Below are 20,951 nucleotides of genomic sequence, written 5' to 3'. Positions count from 1 at the left end.
AAACGGGTTAATTTTTCCATAGCGTGAAGCCCATTAGAAAGTCCCATAGCATTTGGTGGAAAAACGGGTTAATTTTTCCATAGCGTGAAGCCCATTAGAAAGTCCCATAGAATTTGGTGGAAAAACGGGTTAATTTTTCCATATTGTGAAGCCCATTAGAAAGTCCCATAGCATTTGGTGGAAAAACGGGTTAATTTTTCCATAGCGTGAAGCCCATTAGAAAGTCCCATAGCATTTGGTGGAAAAACGGGTTAATTTTTCCATAAAGTGAAGCCCATTAGAAAGTCCCATAGCATTTGGTGGAAAAACGGGTTAATTTTTCCATATTGTGAAGCCCATTAGAAAGTCCCATAGCATTTGGTGGAAAAACGGGTTAATTTTTCCATAGCGTGAAGCCCATTAGAAAGTCCCATAGCATTTGGTGGAAAAACGGGTTAATTTTTCCATAAAGTGAAGCCCATTAGAAAGTCCCATAGCATTTGGTGGAAAAACGGGTTAATTTTTCCATAGCGTGAAGCCCATTAGAAAGTCCCATAGCATTTGGTGGAAAAACGGGTTAATTTTTCCATAAAGTGAAGCCCATTAGAAAGTCCCATAGCATTTGGTGGAAAAACGGGTTAATTTTTCCATAAAGTGAAGCCCATTAGAAAGTCCCATAGCATTTGGTGGAAAAACGGGTTAATTTTTCCATAGCGTGAAGCCCATTAGAAAGTCCCATAGCATTTGGTGGAAAAACGGATTAATTTTTCCATATTGTAAAGCCCATTAGAAAGTCCCATAGCATTTGGTGGAAAAACGGGTTAATTTTTCCATAGTGTGAAGCCCATTAGAAAGTCCCATAGCATTTGGTGGAAAAACGGGTTAATTTTTCCATATTGTGAAGCCCATTAGAAAGTCCCATAGCATTTGGTGGAAAAACGGGTTAATTTTTCCATATTGTGAAGCCCATTAGAAAGTCCCATAGCATTTGTTGGAAAAACGGGTTAATTTTTCCATATTGTGAAGCCCATTAGAAAGCCCCATAGAATTTGGTGGAAAAACGGGTTAATTTTTCCATAGCGTGAAGCCCATTAGAAAGTCCCATAGCATTTGGTGGAAAAACGGGTTAATTTTTCCATAAAGTGAAGCCCATTAGAAAGTCCCATAGCATTTGGTGGAAAAACGGGTTAATTTTTCCATAAAGTGAAGCCCATTAGAAAGTCCCATAGCATTTGGTGGAAAAACGGGTTAATTTTTCCATATTGTGAAGCCCATTAGAAAGTCCCATAGCATTTGGTGGAAAAACGGGTTAATTTTTCCATAAAGTGAAGCCCATTAGAAAGTCCCATAGCATTTGGTGGAAAAACGGGTTAATTTTTCCATAAAGTGAAGCCCATTAGAAAGTCCCATAGCATTTGGTGGAAAAACGGGTTAATTTTTCCATAAAGTGAAGCCCATTAGAAAGTCCCATAGCATTTGGTGGAAAAACGGGTTAATTTTTCCATAGCGTGAAGCCCATTAGAAAGTCCCATAGCATTTGGTGGAAAAACGGGTTAATTTTTCCATATTGTGAAGCCCATTAGAAAGTCCCATAGCATTTGGTGGAAAAACGGGTTAATTTTTCCATAGCGTGAAGCCCCTTAGAAAGTCCCATAGCATTTGGTGGAAAAACGGGTTAATTTTTCCATAAAGTGAAGCCCATTAGAAAGTCCCATAGCATTTGGTGGAAAAACGGGTTAATTTTTCCATAGCGTGAAGCCCATTAGAAAGTCCCATAGCATTTGGTGGAAAAACGGGTTAATTTTTCCATATTGTGAAGCCCATTAGAAAGTCCCATAGCATTTGGTGGAAAAACGGGTTAATTTTTCCATAGCGTGAAGCCCATTAGAAAGTCCCATAGCATTTGGTGGAAAAACGGGTTAATTTTTCCATAAAGTGAAGCCCATTAGAAAGTCCCATAGCATTTGGTGGAAAAACGGGTTAATTTTTCCATAGCGTGAAGCCCATTAGAAAGTCCCATAGCATTTGGTGGAAAAACGGGTTAATTTTTCCATAGCGTGAAGCCCATTAGAAAGTCCCATAGAATTTGGTGGAAAAACGGGTTAATTTTTCCATATTGTGAAGCCCATTAGAAAGTCCCATAGCATTTGGTGGAAAAACGGGTTAATTTTTCCATAGCGTGAAGCCCATTAGAAAGTCCCATAGCATTTGGTGGAAAAACGGGTTAATTTTTCCATAAAGTGAAGCCCATTAGAAAGTCCCATAGCATTTGGTGGAAAAACGGGTTAATTTTTCCATATTGTGAAGCCCATTAGAAAGTCCCATAGCATTTGGTGGAAAAACGGGTTAATTTTTCCATAGCGTGAAGCCCATTAGAAAGTCCCATAGCATTTGGTGGAAAAACGGGTTAATTTTTCCATAAAGTGAAGCCCATTAGAAAGTCCCATAGCATTTGGTGGAAAAACGGGTTAATTTTTCCATAGCGTGAAGCCCATTAGAAAGTCCCATAGCATTTGCTGGAAAAACGGGTTAATTTTTCCATAAAGTGAAGCCCATTAGAAAGTCCCATAGCATTTGCTGGAAAAACGGGTTAATTTTTCCATAAAGTGAAGCCCATTAGAAAGTCCCATAGCATTTGGTGGAAAAACGGGTTAATTTTTCCATATTGTGAAGCCCATTAGAAAGTCCCATAGCATTTGGTGGAAAAACGGGTTAATTTTTCCATAAAGTGAAGCCCATTAGAAAGTCCCATAGCATTTGGTGGAAAAACGGGTTAATTTTTCCATAAAGTGAAGCCCATTAGAAAGTCCCATAGCATTTGGTGGAAAAACGGGTTAATTTTTCCATAAAGTGAAGCCCATTAGAAAGTCCCATAGCATTTGGTGGAAAAACGGGTTAATTTTTCCATAGCGTGAAGCCCATTAGAAAGTCCCATAGCATTTGGTGGAAAAACGGGTTAATTTTTCCATATTGTGAAGCCCATTAGAAAGTCCCATAGCATTTGGTGGAAAAACGGGTTAATTTTTCCATAGCGTGAAGCCCCTTAGAAAGTCCCATAGCATTTGGTGGAAAAACGGGTTAATTTTTCCATAAAGTGAAGCCCATTAGAAAGTCCCATAGCATTTGGTGGAAAAACGGGTTAATTTTTCCATAGCGTGAAGCCCATTAGAAAGTCCCATAGCATTTGGTGGAAAAACGGGTTAATTTTTCCATATTGTGAGGCCCATTAGAAAGTCCCATAGCATTTGGTGGAAAAACGGGTTAATTTTTCCATAGCGTGAAGCCCATTAGAAAGTCCCATAGCATTTGGTGGAAAAACGGGTTAATTTTTCCATAAAGTGAAGCCCATTAGAAAGTCCCATAGCATTTGGTGGAAAAACGGGTTAATTTTTCCATAGCGTGAAGCCCATTAGAAAGTCCCATAGCATTTGGTGGAAAAACGGGTTAATTTTTCCATAGCGTGAAGCCCATTAGAAAGTCCCATAGAATTTGGTGGAAAAACGGGTTAATTTTTCCATATTGTGAAGCCCATTAGAAAGTCCCATAGCATTTGGTGGAAAAACGGGTTAATTTTTCCATAGCGTGAAGCCCATTAGAAAGTCCCATAGCATTTGGTGGAAAAACGGGTTAATTTTTCCATAAAGTGAAGCCCATTAGAAAGTCCCATAGCATTTGGTGGAAAAACGGGTTAATTTTTCCATATTGTGAAGCCCATTAGAAAGTCCCATAGCATTTGGTGGAAAAACGGGTTAATTTTTCCATAGCGTGAAGCCCATTAGAAAGTCCCATAGCATTTGGTGGAAAAACGGGTTAATTTTTCCATAAAGTGAAGCCCATTAGAAAGTCCCATAGCATTTGGTGGAAAAACGGGTTAATTTTTCCATAGCGTGAAGCCCATTAGAAAGTCCCATAGCATTTGCTGGAAAAACGGGTTAATTTTTCCATAAAGTGAAGCCCATTAGAAAGTCCCATAGCATTTGGTGGAAAAACGGGTTAATTTTTCCATAAAGTGAAGCCCATTAGAAAGTCCCATAGCATTTGGTGGAAAAACGGGTTAATTTTTCCATAGCGTGAAGCCCATTAGAAAGTCCCATAGCATTTGGTGGAAAAACGGATTAATTTTTCCATATTGTAAAGCCCATTAGAAAGTCCCATAGCATTTGGTGGAAAAACGGGTTAATTTTTCCATAGTGTGAAGCCCATTAGAAAGTCCCATAGCATTTGGTGGAAAAACGGGTTAATTTTTCCATATTGTGAAGCCCATTAGAAAGTCCCATAGCATTTGGTGGAAAAACGGGTTAATTTTTCCATATTGTGAAGCCCATTAGAAAGTCCCATAGCATTTGTTGGAAAAACGGGTTAATTTTTCCATATTGTGAAGCCCATTAGAAAGCCCCATAGAATTTGGTGGAAAAACGGGTTAATTTTTCCATAGCGTGAAGCCCATTAGAAAGTCCCATAGCATTTGGTGGAAAAACGGGTTAATTTTTCCATAAAGTGAAGCCCATTAGAAAGTCCCATAGCATTTGGTGGAAAAACGGGTTAATTTTTCCATAAAGTGAAGCCCATTAGAAAGTCCCATAGCATTTGGTGGAAAAACGGGTTAATTTTTCCATATTGTGAAGCCCATTAGAAAGTCCCATAGCATTTGGTGGAAAAACGGGTTAATTTTTCCATAAAGTGAAGCCCATTAGAAAGTCCCATAGCATTTGGTGGAAAAACGGGTTAATTTTTCCATAAAGTGAAGCCCATTAGAAAGTCCCATAGCATTTGGTGGAAAAACGGGTTAATTTTTCCATAAAGTGAAGCCCATTAGAAAGTCCCATAGCATTTGGTGGAAAAACGGGTTAATTTTTCCATAGCGTGAAGCCCATTAGAAAGTCCCATAGCATTTGGTGGAAAAACGGGTTAATTTTTCCATATTGTGAAGCCCATTAGAAAGTCCCATAGCATTTGGTGGGAAAACGGGTTAATTTTTCCATAGCGTGAAGCCCCTTAGAAAGTCCCATAGCATTTGGTGGAAAAACGGGTTAATTTTTCCATAAAGTGAAGCCCATTAGAAAGTCCCATAGCATTTGGTGGAAAAACGGGTTAATTTTTCCATAGCGTGAAGCCCATTAGAAAGTCCCATAGCATTTGGTGGAAAAACGGGTTAATTTTTCCATATTGTGAAGCCCATTAGAAAGTCCCATAGCATTTGGTGGAAAAACGGGTTAATTTTTCCATAGCGTGAAGCCCATTAGAAAGTCCCATAGCATTTGGTGGAAAAACGGGTTAATTTTTCCATAAAGTGAAGCCCATTAGAAAGTCCCATAGCATTTGGTGGAAAAACGGGTTAATTTTTCCATAGCGTGAAGCCCATTAGAAAGTCCCATAGCATTTGGTGGAAAAACGGGTTAATTTTTCCATAGCGTGAAGCCCATTAGAAAGTCCCATAGAATTTGGTGGAAAAACGGGTTAATTTTTCCATATTGTGAAGCCCATTAGAAAGTCCCATAGCATTTGGTGGAAAAACGGGTTAATTTTTCCATAGCGTGAAGCCCATTAGAAAGTCCCATAGCATTTGGTGGAAAAACGGGTTAATTTTTCCATAAAGTGAAGCCCATTAGAAAGTCCCATAGCATTTGGTGGAAAAACGGGTTAATTTTTCCATATTGTGAAGCCCATTAGAAAGTCCCATAGCATTTGGTGGAAAAACGGGTTAATTTTTCCATAGCGTGAAGCCCATTAGAAAGTCCCATAGCATTTGGTGGAAAAACGGGTTAATTTTTCCATAAAGTGAAGCCCATTAGAAAGTCCCATAGCATTTGGTGGAAAAACGGGTTAATTTTTCCATAGCGTGAAGCCCATTAGAAAGTCCCATAGCATTTGGTGGAAAAACGGGTTAATTTTTCCATAAAGTGAAGCCCATTAGAAAGTCCCATAGCATTTGGTGGAAAAACGGGTTAATTTTTCCATAAAGTGAAGCCCATTAGAAAGTCCCATAGCATTTGGTGGAAAAACGGGTTAATTTTTCCATAGCGTGAAGCCCATTAGAAAGTCCCATAGCATTTGGTGGAAAAACGGATTAATTTTTCCATATTGTAAAGCCCATTAGAAAGTCCCATAGCATTTGGTGGAAAAACGGGTTAATTTTTCCATAGTGTGAAGCCCATTAGAAAGTCCCATAGCATTTGGTGGAAAAACGGGTTAATTTTTCCATATTGTGAAGCCCATTAGAAAGTCCCATAGCATTTGGTGGAAAAACGGGTTAATTTTTCCATATTGTGAAGCCCATTAGAAAGTCCCATAGCATTTGTTGGAAAAACGGGTTAATTTTTCCATATTGTGAAGCCCATTAGAAAGCCCCATAGAATTTGGTGGAAAAACGGGTTAATTTTTCCTTAGCGTGAAGCCCATTAGAAAGTCCCATAGCATTTGGTGGAAAAACGGGTTAATTTTTCCATAAAGTGAAGCCCATTAGAAAGTCCCATAGCATTTGGTGGAAAAACGGGTTAATTTTTCCATAAAGTGAAGCCCATTAGAAAGTCCCATAGCATTTGGTGGAAAAACGGGTTAATTTTTCCATATTGTGAAGCCCATTAGAAAGTCCCATAGCATTTGGTGGAAAAACGGGTTAATTTTTCCATAAAGTGAAGCCCATTAGAAAGTCCCATAGCATTTGGTGGAAAAACGGGTTAATTTTTCCATAAAGTGAAGCCCATTAGAAAGTCCCATAGCATTTGGTGGAAAAACGGGTTAATTTTTCCATAGCGTGAAGCCCATTAGAAAGTCCCATAGCATTTGGTGGAAAAACGGGTTAATTTTTCCATATTGTGAAGCCCATTAGAAAGTCCCATAGCATTTGGTGGAAAAACGGGTTAATTTTTCCATAGCGTGAAGCCCCTTAGAAAGTCCCATAGCATTTGGTGGAAAAACGGGTTAATTTTTCCATAAAGTGAAGCCCATTAGAAAGTCCCATAGCATTTGGTGGAAAAACGGGTTAATTTTTCCATAGCGTGAAGCCCATTAGAAAGTCCCATAGCATTTGGTGGAAAAACGGGTTAATTTTTCCATATTGTGAAGCCCATTAGAAAGTCCCATAGCATTTGGTGGAAAAACGGGTTAATTTTTCCATAGCGTGAAGCCCATTAGAAAGTCCCATAGCATTTGGTGGAAAAACGGGTTAATTTTTCCATAAAGTGAAGCCCATTAGAAAGTCCCATAGCATTTGGTGGAAAAACGGATTAATTTTTCCATAGCGTGAAGCCCATTAGAAAGTCCCATAGCATTTGGTGGAAAAACGGGTTAATTTTTCCATAGCGTGAAGCCCATTAGAAAGTCCCATAGAATTTGGTGGAAAAACGGGTTAATTTTTCCATATTGTGAAGCCCATTAGAAAGTCCCATAGCATTTGGTGGAAAAACGGGTTAATTTTTCCATAGCGTGAAGCCCATTAGAAAGTCCCATAGCATTTGGTGGAAAAACGGGTTAATTTTTCCATAAAGTGAAGCCCATTAGAAAGTCCCATAGCATTTGGTGGAAAAACGGGTTAATTTTTCCATATTGTGAAGCCCATTAGAAAGTCCCATAGCATTTGGTGGAAAAACGGGTTAATTTTTCCATAGCGTGAAGCCCATTAGAAAGTCCCATAGCATTTGGTGGAAAAACGGGTTAATTTTTCCATAAAGTGAAGCCCATTAGAAAGTCCCATAGCATTTGGTGGAAAAACGGGTTAATTTTTCCATAGCGTGAAGCCCATTAGAAAGTCCCATAGCATTTGGTGGAAAAACGGGTTAATTTTTCCATAAAGTGAAGCCCATTAGAAAGTCCCATAGCATTTGGTGGAAAAACGGGTTAATTTTTCCATAAAGTGAAGCCCATTAGAAAGTCCCATAGCATTTGGTGGAAAAACGGGTTAATTTTTCCATAGCGTGAAGCCCATTAGAAAGTCCCATAGCATTTGGTGGAAAAACGGATTAATTTTTCCATATTGTAAAGCCCATTAGAAAGTCCCATAGCATTTGGTGGAAAAACGGGTTAATTTTTCCATAGTGTGAAGCCCATTAGAAAGTCCCATAGCATTTGGTGGAAAAACGGGTTAATTTTTCCATATTGTGAAGCCCATTAGAAAGTCCCATAGCATTTGGTGGAAAAACGGGTTAATTTTTCCATATTGTGAAGCCCATTAGAAAGTCCCATAGCATTTGTTGGAAAAACGGGTTAATTTTTCCATATTGTGAAGCCCATTAGAAAGCCCCATAGAATTTGGTGGAAAAACGGGTTAATTTTTCCATAGCGTGAAGCCCATTAGAAAGTCCCATAGCATTTGGTGGAAAAACGGGTTAATTTTTCCATAAAGTGAAGCCCATTAGAAAGTCCCATAGCATTTGGTGGAAAAACGGGTTAATTTTTCCATAAAGTGAAGCCCATTAGAAAGTCCCAGAGCATTTGGTGGAAAAACGGGTTAATTTTTCCATATTGTGAAGCCCATTAGAAAGTCCCATAGCATTTGGTGGAAAAACGGGTTAATTTTTCCATAAAGTGAAGCCCATTAGAAAGTCCCATAGCATTTGGTGGAAAAACGGGTTAATTTTTCCATAAAGTGAAGCCCATTAGAAAGTCCCATAGCATTTGGTGGAAAAACGGGTTAATTTTTCCATAAAGTGAAGCCCATTAGAAAGTCCCATAGCATTTGGTGGAAAAACGGGTTAATTTTTCCATAGCGTGAAGCCCATTAGAAAGTCCCATAGCATTTGGTGGAAAAACGGGTTAATTTTTCCATATTGTGAAGCCCATTAGAAAGTCCCATAGCATTTGGTGGAAAAACGGGTTAATTTTTCCATAGCGTGAAGCCCCTTAGAAAGTCCCATAGCATTTGGTGGAAAAACGGGTTAATTTTTCCATAAAGTGAAGCCCATTAGAAAGTCCCATAGCATTTGGTGGAAAAACGGGTTAATTTTTCCATAGCGTGAAGCCCATTAGAAAGTCCCATAGCATTTGGTGGAAAAACGGGTTAATTTTTCCATATTGTGAAGCCCATTAGAAAGTCCCATAGCATTTGGTGGAAAAACGGGTTAATTTTTCCATAGCGTGAAGCCCATTAGAAAGTCCCATAGCATTTGGTGGAAAAACGGGTTAATTTTTCCATAAAGTGAAGCCCATTAGAAAGTCCCATAGCATTTGGTGGAAAAACGGGTTAATTTTTCCATAGCGTGAAGCCCATTAGAAAGTCCCATAGCATTTGGTGGAAAAACGGGTTAATTTTTCCATAGCGTGAAGCCCATTAGAAAGTCCCATAGAATTTGGTGGAAAAACGGGTTAATTTTTCCATATTGTGAAGCCCATTAGAAAGTCCCATAGCATTTGGTGGAAAAACGGGTTAATTTTTCCATAGCGTGAAGCCCATTAGAAAGTCCCATAGCATTTGGTGGAAAAACGGGTTAATTTTTCCATAAAGTGAAGCCCATTAGAAAGTCCCATAGCATTTGGTGGAAAAACGGGTTAATTTTTCCATATTGTGAAGCCCATTAGAAAGTCCCATAGCATTTGGTGGAAAAACGGGTTAATTTTTCCATAGCGTGAAGCCCATTAGAAAGTCCCATAGCATTTGGTGGAAAAACGGGATAATTTTTCCATAAAGTGAAGCCCATTAGAAAGTCCCATAGCATTTGGTGGAAAAACGGGTTAATTTTTCCATAGCGTGAAGCCCATTAGAAAGTCCCATAGCATTTGGTGGAAAAACGGGTTAATTTTTCCATAAAGTGAAGCCCATTAGAAAGTCCCATAGCATTTGGTGGAAAAACGGGTTAATTTTTCCATAAAGTGAAGCCCATTAGAAAGTCCCATAGCATTTGGTGGAAAAACGGGTTAATTTTTCCATAGCGTGAAGCCCATTAGAAAGTCCCATAGCATTTGGTGGAAAAACGGATTAATTTTTCCATATTGTAAAGCCCATTAGAAAGTCCCATAGCATTTGGTGGAAAAACGGGTTAATTTTTCCATAGTGTGAAGCCCATTAGAAAGTCCCATAGCATTTGGTGGAAAAACGGGTTAATTTTTCCATATTGTGAAGCCCATTAGAAAGTCCCATAGCATTTGGTGGAAAAACGGGTTAATTTTTCCATATTGTGAAGCCCATTAGAAAGTCCCATAGCATTTGTTGGAAAAACGGGTTAATTTTTCCATATTGTGAAGCCCATTAGAAAGCCCCATAGAATTTGGTGGAAAAACGGGTTAATTTTTCCATAGCGTGAAGCCCATTAGAAAGTCCCATAGCATTTGGTGGAAAAACGGGTTAATTTTTCCATAAAGTGAAGCCCATTAGAAAGTCCCATAGCATTTGGTGGAAAAACGGGTTAATTTTTCCATAAAGTGAAGCCCATTAGAAAGTCCCATAGCATTTGGTGGAAAAACGGGTTAATTTTTCCATATTGTGAAGCCCATTAGAAAGTCCCATAGCATTTGGTGGAAAAACGGGTTAATTTTTCCATAAAGTGAAGCCCATTAGAAAGTCCCATAGCATTTGGTGGAAAAACGGGTTAATTTTTCCATAAAGTGAAGCCCATTAGAAAGTCCCATAGCATTTGGTGGAAAAACGGGTTAATTTTTCCATAAAGTGAAGCCCATTAGAAAGTCCCATAGCATTTGGTGGAAAAACGGGTTAATTTTTCCATAGCGTGAAGCCCATTAGAAAGTCCCATAGCATTTGGTGGAAAAACGGGTTAATTTTTCCATATTGTGAAGCCCATTAGAAAGTCCCATAGCATTTGGTGGAAAAACGGGTTAATTTTTCCATAGCGTGAAGCCCCTTAGAAAGTCCCATAGCATTTGGTGGAAAAACGGGTTAATTTTTCCATAAAGTGAAGCCCATTAGAAAGTCCCATAGCATTTGGTGGAAAAACGGGTTAATTTTTCCATAGCGTGAAGCCCATTAGAAAGTCCCATAGCATTTGGTGGAAAAACGGGTTAATTTTTCCATATTGTGAAGCCCATTAGAAAGTCCCATAGCATTTGGTGGAAAAACGGGTTAATTTTTCCATAGCGTGAAGCCCATTAGAAAGTCCCATAGCATTTGGTGGAAAAACGGGTTAATTTTTCCATAAAGTGAAGCCCATTAGAAAGTCCCATAGCATTTGGTGGAAAAACGGGTTAATTTTTCCATAGCGTGAAGCCCATTAGAAAGTCCCATAGCATTTGGTGGAAAAACGGGTTAATTTTTCCATAGTGTGAAGCCCATTAGAAAGTCCCATAGAATTTGGTGGAAAAACGGGTTAATTTTTCCATATTGTGAAGCCCATTAGAAAGTCCCATAGCATTTGGTGGAAAAACGGGTTAATTTTTCCATAGCGTGAAGCCCATTAGAAAGTCCCATAGCATTTGGTGGAAAAACGGGTTAATTTTTCCATAAAGTGAAGCCCATTAGAAAGTCCCATAGCATTTGGTGGAAAAACGGGTTAATTTTTCCATATTGTGAAGCCCATTAGAAAGTCCCATAGCATTTGGTGGAAAAACGGGTTAATTTTTCCATAGCGTGAAGCCCATTAGAAAGTCCCATAGCATTTGGTGGAAAAACGGGTTAATTTTTCCATAAAGTGAAGCCCATTAGAAAGTCCCATAGCATTTGGTGGAAAAACGGGTTAATTTTTCCATAGCGTGAAGCCCATTAGAAAGTCCCATAGCATTTGGTGGAAAAACGGGTTAATTTTTCCATAAAGTGAAGCCCATTAGAAAGTCCCATAGCATTTGGTGGAAAAACGGGTTAATTTTTCCATAAAGTGAAGCCCATTAGAAAGTCCCATAGCATTTGGTGGAAAAACGGGTTAATTTTTCCATAGCGTGAAGCCCATTAGAAAGTCCCATAGCATTTGGTGGAAAAACGGATTAATTTTTCCATATTGTAAAGCCCATTAGAAAGTCCCATAGCATTTGGTGGAAAAACGGGTTAATTTTTCCATAGTGTGAAGCCCATTAGAAAGTCCCATAGCATTTGGTGGAAAAACGGGTTAATTTTTCCATATTGTGAAGCCCATTAGAAAGTCCCATAGCATTTGGTGGAAAAACGGGTTAATTTTTCCATATTGTGAAGCCCATTAGAAAGTCCCATAGCATTTGGTGGAAAAACGGGTTAATTTTTCCATAGCGTGAAGCCCCTTAGAAAGTCCCATAGCATTTGGTGGAAAAACGGGTTAATTTTTCCATAGCGTGAAGCCCCTTAGAAAGTCCCATAGCATTTGGTGGAAAAACGGGTTAATTTTTCCATAGCGTGAAGCCCATTAGAAAGTCCCATAGCATTTGGTGGAAAAACGGGTTAATTTTTCCATAGCGTGAAGCCCCTTAGAAAGTCCCATAGGATTTGGTGGAAAAACGGGTTAATTTTTCCATAGCGTGAAGCCCCTTAGAAAGTCCCATAGCATTTGGTGGAAAAACGGGTTAATTTTTCCATAGCGTGAAGCCCCTTAGAAAGTCCCATAGCATTTGGTGGAAAAACGGGTTAATTTTTCCATAGCGTGAAGCCCCTTAGAAAGTCCCATAGCATTTGGTGGAAAAACGGGTTAATTTTTCCATATTGTGAAGCCCATTAGAAAGTCCCATAGCATTTGGTGGAAAAACGGGTTAATTTTTCCATAGCGTGAAGCCCCTTAGAAAGTCCCATAGCATTTGGTGGAAAAACGGGTTAATTTTTCCATAGCGTGAAGCCCCTTAGAAAGTCCCATAGCATTTGGTGGAAAAACGGGTTAATTTTTCCATAGCGTGAAGCCCCTTAGAAAGTCCCATAGCATTTGGTGGAAAAACGGGTTAATTTTTCCATAGCGTGAAGCCCCTTAGAAAGTCCCATAGCATTTGGTGGAAAAACGGGTTAATTTTTCCATAGCGTGAAGCCCCTTAGAAAGTCCCATAGCATTTGGTGGAAAAACGGGTTAATTTTTCCATAGCGTGAAGCCCATTAGAAAGTCCCATAGCATTTGGTGGAAAAACGGGTTAATTTTTCCATAGCGTGAAGCCCCTTAGAAAGTCCCATAGCATTTGGTGGAAAAACGGGTTAATTTTTCCATATTGTGAAGCCCATTAGAAAGTCCCATAGCATTTGGTGGAAAAACGGGTTAATTTTTCCATAGCGTGAAGCCCCTTAGAAAGTCCCATAGCATTTGGTGGAAAAACGGGTTAATTTTTCCATTGCGTGAAGCCCCTTAGAAAGTCCCATAGCATTTGGTGGAAAAACGGGTTAATTTTTCCATAGCGTGAAGCCCCTTAGAAAGTCCCATAGCATTTGGTGGAAAAACGGGTTAATTTTTCCATAGCGTGAAGCCCCTTAGAAAGTCCCATAGCATTTGGTGGAAAAACGGGTTAATTTTTCCATAGCGTGAAGCCCCTTAGAAAGTCCCATAGCATTTGGTGGAAAAACGGGTTAATTTTTCCATAGCGTGAAGCCCCTTAGAAAGTCCCATAGCATTTGGTGGAAAAACGGGTTAATTTTTCCATAGCGTGAAGCCCCTTAGAAAGTCCCATAGCATTTGGTGGAAAAACGGGTTAATTTTTCCATAGCGTGAAGCCCCTTAGAAAGTCCCATAGCATTTGGTGGAAAAACGGGTTAATTTTTCCATAGCGTGAAGCCCCTTAGAAAGTCCCATAGCATTTGGTGGAAAAACGGGTTAATTTTTCCATAGCGTGAAGCCCATTAGAAAGTCCCATAGCATTTGGTGGAAAAACGGGTTAATTTTTCCATAGCGTGAAGCCCCTTAGAAAGTCCCATAGCATTTGGTGGAAAAACGGGTTAATTTTTCCATATTGTGAAGCCCATTAGAAAGTCCCATAGCATTTGGTGGAAAAACGGGTTAATTTTTCCATAGCGTGAAGCCCCTTAGAAAGTCCCATAGCATTTGGTGGAAAAACGGGTTAATTTTTCCATAGCGTGAAGCCCCTTAGAAAGTCCCATAGCATTTGGTGGAAAAACGGGTTAATTTTTCCATAGCGTGAAGCCCCTTAGAAAGTCCCATAGCATTTGGTGGAAAAACGGGTTAATTTTTCCATAGCGTGAAGCCCATTAGAAAGTCCCATAGCATTTGGTGGAAAAACGGGTTAATTTTTCCATAGCGTGAAGCCCCTTAGAAAGTCCCATAGCATTTGGTGGAAAAACGGGTTAATTTTTCCATATTGTGAAGCCCATTAGAAAGTCCCATAGCATTTGGTGGAAAAACGGGTTAATTTTTCCATAGCGTGAAGCCCCTTAGAAAGTCCCATAGCATTTGGTGGAAAAACGGGTTAATTTTTCCATATTGTGAAGCCCATTAGAAAGTCCCATAGCATTTGGTGGAAAAACGGGTTAATTTTTCCATAGCGTGAAGCCCCTTAGAAAGTCCCATAGCATTTGGTGGAAAAACGGGTTAATTTTTCCATAGCGTGAAGCCCCTTAGAAAGTCCCATAGCATTTGGTGGAAAAACGGGTTAATTTTTCCATAGCGTGAAGCCCCTTAGAAAGTCCCATAGCATTTGGTGGAAAAACGGGTTAATTTTTCCATAGCGTGAAGCCCCTTAGAAAGTCCCATAGCATTTGGTGGAAAAACGGGTTAATTTTTCCATAGCGTGAAGCCCCTTAGAAAGTCCCATAGCATTTGGTGGAAAAACGGGTTAATTTTTCCATAGCGTGAAGCCCCTTAGAAAGTCCCATAGCATTTGGTGGAAAAACGGGTTAATTTTTCCATAGCGTGAAGCCCCTTAGAAAGTCCCATAGCATTTGGTGGAAAAACGGGTTAATTTTTCCATAGCGTGAAGCCCCTTAGAAAGTCCCATAGCATTTGGTGGAAAAACGGGTTAATTTTTCCATAGCGTGAAGCCCCTTAGAAAGTCCCATAGCATTTGGTGGAAAAACGGGTTAATTTTTCCATAGCGTGAAGCCCATTAGAAAGTCCCATAGCATTTGGTGGAAAAACGGGTTAATTTTTCCATAGCGTGAAGCCCCTTAGAAAGTCCCATAGCATTTGGTGGAAAAACGGGTTAATTTTTCCATATTGTGAAGCCCATTAGAAAGTCCCATAGCATTTGGTGGAAAAACGGGTTAATTTTTCCATAGCGTGAAGCCCCTTAGAAAGTCCCATAGCATTTGGTGGAAAAACGGGTTAATTTTTCCATAGCGTGAAGCCCCTTAGAAAGTCCCATAGCATTTGGTGGAAAAACGGGTTAATTTTTCCATAGCGTGAAGCCCCTTAGAAAGTCCCATAGCATTTGGTGGAAAAACGGGTTAATTTTTCCATAGCGTGAAGCCCATTAGAAAGTCCCATAGCATTTGGTGGAAAAACGGGTTAATTTTTCCATAGCGTGAAGCCCCTTAGAAAGTCCCATAGCATTTGGTGGAAAAACGGGTTAATTTTTCCATATTGTGAAGCCCATTAGAAAGTCCCATAGCATTTGGTGGAAAAACGGGTTAATTTTTCCATATTGTGAAGCCCATTAGAAAGTCCCATAGCATTTGGTGGAAAAACGGGTTAATTTTTCCATAGCGTGAAGCCCCTTAGAAAGTCCCATAGCATTTGGTGGAAAAACGGGTTAATTTTTCCATAGCGTGAAGCCCCTTAGAAAGTCCCATAGCATTTGGTGGAAAAACGGGTTAATTTTTCCATAGCGTGAAGCCCCTTAGAAAGTCCCATAGCATTTGGTGGAAAAACGGGTTAATTTTTCCATAGCGTGAAGCCCCTTAGAAAGTCCCATAGCATTTGGTGGAAAAACGGGTTAATTTTTCCATAGCGTGAAGCCCCTTAGAAAGTCCCATAGCATCTGGTGGAAAAACGGGTTAATTTTTCCATAGCGTGAAGCCCCTTAGAAAGTCCCATAGCATTTGGTGGAAAAACGGGTTAATTTTTCCATAGCGTGAAGCCCATTAGAAAGTCCCATAGCATTAATAAATTAAATTTATAAATAAAACAACTTTTTTATTACAGGTACTGATTTTAGTCATGGTAGAATCAAGAATCTATTAAGCTAACATGCTTCTCCATAGACTTTGAAAGCACTATCAATGCTATCAAAAGATTTTTTTTCCACTATTAAATTTTAAGCGATTTTCATGCCCAAGATTCAGTATTAGGGAGGTATTGGTGTCAACTTGAAATATAAAACACTTCATAATCTCAAAAAATTACATGGTTTTCTCGACAGTAGGTAAAAGCCTTCCTATGGCTTTGCTTTATTGAAACATTTTTGACATGACGGCATAACTTATCGGCTGGGAAGTTCATGAGCAGCCCTGTTCCAAAATTTGAAAATAAAAATTTTAGTCGATGCCGCCTTAAAAGTTTGAAATCTTTTCAGTGTTAATAAACGTATTATTTATAAATAAATTTGGTTGTGGTGCATTTAATTATTCATCAATAATTAATTAAAAAATAAAATAACAATAATCTTGTTTAAAATAATTGTAATGAAGATTTCAAAACTTAAGCCTTTGCACGCCTGTACGTATACGATAATAGCTAAATTATACAACTTTCTTATTATATAATCATTAATCATTCTGGATCGATTAGTTTTTACATATTTAATGTACGCTATCACATAGTACTAACTATTATTACTAAACATTTTTATTAAAGTTAATGGTTTATTTGGTTGAGCTGCTTTTAATAATGTGTACATTGTTTATTAAAATATTAAAATAACCATAATCTTTTTAAATTAATTATATTTCAGCCTCACAGTCATAAATAAAAGAGTTGCAATTTAATCAAGACTGTGTTCAAGTTAACAGAGAAAATTTGGATGTAACTATAACTTCTATTTTCAGGATCAACAGATGACATTCTCTTCCTATAGAGAGAGCCTGAAAGAGCAAAGAGAGCCGTGTGTCCCTTTGGCTTAGAAAAAAATGATAAGTAATGGTTTTTCTTCCAATAACAATAAATTCTAAAAGGCCTTTTTAGAAAGAAACATGGCTGTTTTAATGTAACTCTTAAGTCACTTTCTTACTACCAGCGCTTACTCGACTTGTGTGGAGCTTCAGATTTCCATTAGGCATGCCAAAACTGTATAAAGCTCTGTGTAGTTATGTGTAATTTTACCATGGATTAATGAGATTAATTAATTCATGATTCTACTTTAGACGAAAGGTTTTTAATAAAATGCAGACCAAGATAGATGGAATTTAGTAAATGACTTATATAACATCCATTAAATGCATCAAGATAATTAGCTTACATAGAACGTTGCCAACTCCTTTAACCATTTAATTTCTTTTATATTCATACAACATTTTTAATTTAAGATATAAAAAAGCAAATTAATTAGGTTATAACTCATTATGAGAACAAATTTGCAAAATAAATTTGCACGATCTAGTTACAACAACCAAAGACAGTATATTTTGTCCTTGCAACAACCAAAGATAATATAACTACGTACCCTAGATTCGAAATCAAGCTCCTTTCAGTTAAAACGTAAAGGTTTAGTGAAAATTGCGCCGTGGTTTTTTGACTTGCGGTTTTCAAGATACCAGATATATTTTTGCGTTATATTGTTTTAAAACAATAATGGATCATGCCTGTAGCTCTAAAAATGTTTCTAAACGAAAGAAAACTAAAGATGAGTAATATAATCTTGGGATATCTATTGAAATTCCTTATTTTTTACCCTGCTATGGAGCCCGATTTTTCTGACTTCCGGCGCGAACTCAGTAAAAGCCTCACGAGAAAACGCGCTATCGAGAAACGCCATGATTTCGAATCTAGGGTACGCAGTTATATTATCTTTGCAACAACGAAGCAGACTCAAATTTAAGGGCAGGGTTTTAAAATATATAGAAGGTGAGGAAAATTGAAGGAAATTATTTTTGAAATATATTTTGCTTTTGATAATTGTCATCAATTTAGCTTGCTCGTACAAAACGTATATTGTAAATTAATTGAATTTTTCCAATATATTCCTGTGATTTCTATGGAATCATCCAATTTATTCTTGTAATTGTAATGGAATTTATTATTTATTTTTCTGTTATTTAAATGAAATATATCATTTATATTTCTGTTATTTAAATGGAATTTATTATTTATATTTCTGTTATTTAAATGGAATTTATTATTTATTTTCCTGTTATTTAAATGAAATATATCCTTTATATTTCTGTTATTTAAATTGAATTTATTCTTTATTTTCCTGTTATTTAAATGAAATATATCATTTATATTTCTGTTATTTAAATGGAATTTATTCTTTATTTTCCTGTTATTTAAATGAAATATATCATTTATATTTCTGTTATTTAAATGGAATTTATTCTTTATTTTCCTATATTTTATAATAATTTCAATGAAATTTATCATTTATTTTCCATTAGTTTCAATAAAATTAATATTATATTTTCCTGTAAATTTAATGGAATTTATCGCACATTTAACTGTTATTTCAATGTTATTTGTCCTACATTTTATAACGGAATTTATCTTTTATGTTTTTGTTATTTTGATGGAATTTATCCTTTATTTTTTGTTATTTTAATGGAATGTATCCTTTATTTTTGTTATTTCAATGGAATTTATCCTTTATTTTTGTTAATTCAAGGAAATTTATCATATATTTTCCTGTTTTTCAATAAAGTTTATCATATATTTTCCTGTTTTTCAATAAAGTTTATTTTATATTTTCCCGTAATTTTAATGGAATTTACTTTATATTTTAAAGTAATTTTAATGGAATTTATCCCATTTTCTGTAATTTCAATGGAATTTCTCGTTAATTCTCCTGTTATTTTAATGGAACTTGTCGTATATTTTCCTGTTATTACAATGGAATTGGTCGTACATTTTCCTGTTTTTCAAATGGAATTTGTCGTTAATTTTTCTGTTATTCCAATGAATGGAATTTGTCGTTAATTTTTCTGTTATTCCAATGAATGGAATATATAAGTCATTTTTTTCTCATTCTTCCTGTAATTTTTATGGAATTAATACCACATTTTCCTGTTAGTTGAATGGAATTAACCCCCTTATTCCCTGTTAATTACATGGGATATATCCTACATTATCCTATTTTTTCCTGATATTGTAAAGAATTTTGTTCTATATTTATCGTAATTTTCCTAAAATAACCGATAAAAACCTTTATTATTTTCTTTTTTTTTCTTTAAGATTTTTTTGAGTTAATAAGCTAGGCTAGACAAATACCCAAGGTTACGATGAGTGGGGTTGTGGAGAGGCTAGCACTTTCACCTCGCAGCAAGAGGAGCCGGGAATTACACGAAATTGTGTGGAAAATTGCATTACAATTTCAAGAAAACATAGGATGAATTCCATTGAAAATGTTGTATATATTCGATTAAAATTAGAGGAAAATATAGGATATTGAAATAACAAGAAAATGTGTGCTAAATTCTATTAAAATAACCGGAAAATATAGGATAAAACCTTTAAAATTACAGTAAAATATAAAATATATTCCATAAAAATTACAGAAAATATATAATAAATTCTATAATATTACATGAAAATAGAGGATAACTTTAACGAAAATAGAGGATAACTTTAACGAAAATATAGGATAACTTACATTAAAATTACGGGGAAATAAAGGTTTCAAGTACTTAGAAATTGAAAATTCATAGGTTTAAGGTAAAATTTCGAACATTTAAAATTTACTTCTATTGCGAATTAATAGAAAACTTCAAAAAAAAGAAAACAAAAAAAACAATTGAAATGACGACGATTTCGGCCAGTTTGAAACAAACCACAAATTGACCAAAGACTAAAGCGTCGCTTTAAACTGAAAATTAACGATTTTTACCGATGAAAAGTAAATTTATAAACGCTTTGTACAGGGTGATTCGGCGATCTTCTAACACTTAAGCGGGAAAGCTGCTGTCAATCAACGTTTTATTAGGCGTAAGAGAGATCGTTTTGTGGAAACATTAAATGATCCAATAATATTATAATTCGCTTTCGTGGCGTGGAATCTAAAAACACATGTCATTTTACGCCCGAAGCAAGTCGGGCAAGCTCTAGCCGTAGTAATCGCACATCGAAACAAAAAAAGTGGGCTTGATGAAGTCACGGAAAAGCTACCAATTGGAGGGTTCCCCCAAATTTGCCAGGAGACGAAACCTCTCAAGGAAATTGTTTCTGTGTGTAACTGCTTATTACGAACTGAAAATGGCTTTTTATTGTACTATTCTGTCTTAAGCCTTGGTTTAGTTGTACGAGTTCGTTATAGAGAATTTCAAGAGCTCGCCATCAGTAACATTTCAACGCTGCGACAAATAAATTAAACTCTTGTAATTGTAATTCACGTGGTGAATACGTCTCTTCAATACACATGGCTTTTGAAAACGGGAGTCACTTAATTATACCTTTCAGAAAAGAAGATTATCGTTGAAGACTAAATGCAATTAACGTTTTGTACGAGCAAGATAGATTAATGAGACTTTGCGAATCGTTATAAACTGTAGTCTGCAGACAGCCATCACATTTACACTTTCAAGCCACAAACGATCAGCGAAGTTTTCTCGACAACAAAAGGCAGTAAGTTCGCTTTTTAAACGCTTTTCAACCCATCTTACGATGTTTGCGCGGTGTATAACAAATAAATCAATGTCACGTTCTTGAACAAAACATTGTTTCAGATACAATGAAATCTTCAGTTGTGGCTATTGCTTTGATTTTGTTGACCATCTGCCAAAATATGGTGCAGGCATCGGATGTTTCGACGACCACAGCTAATCCGGAGAGTTAGTTTATTTTTCGTTGAAACGATAAACTGATTATCTCTAAAACAGGCGGGCGATAAACTGAATGATAGTTCCGTATTTTAACCGATACCGGTTGTTAAACAAAAACGTCGTTTTAATTATAAATTTAACAAATTTGATCTAAGAAAGATATCTTTTATTTACGGTTGAGTCTTTAGAATAAATTGCCCTCGATTCGAAATCACAGCCTCACGCCTCGTCAATAGCGTTTGCCCGTTTCGTGCCGGAACTCCGAAAACATTTATCCCGTAGTTACCATGGTAACCAA

The 20,951-nt window shown here is 37.0% G+C and overlaps 1 protein-coding gene across 1 annotated transcript in view; it reads left to right on the top strand.

The window, feature by feature from the left end:
- Nucleotides 1–20,951, top strand: part of LOC149958600 (uncharacterized) — a 103,054-nt gene that overhangs the window by 79,628 nt on the left and 2,475 nt on the right. The gene's annotated exons all lie outside the window — the stretch shown is intronic.

Source organism: Leiobunum rupestre, chromosome 2 (assembly GCF_980474605.1).
Source record: "Leiobunum rupestre chromosome 2, qqLeiRupe1.1.hap1, whole genome shotgun sequence".
In the NCBI taxonomy this organism is placed as follows: Eukaryota; Metazoa; Arthropoda; class Arachnida; order Opiliones; family Sclerosomatidae; genus Leiobunum; species Leiobunum rupestre.
The sequence above is the reverse complement of the archived record's forward strand: the minus strand, read 5'-3'. Positions and strand labels throughout refer to the sequence as shown.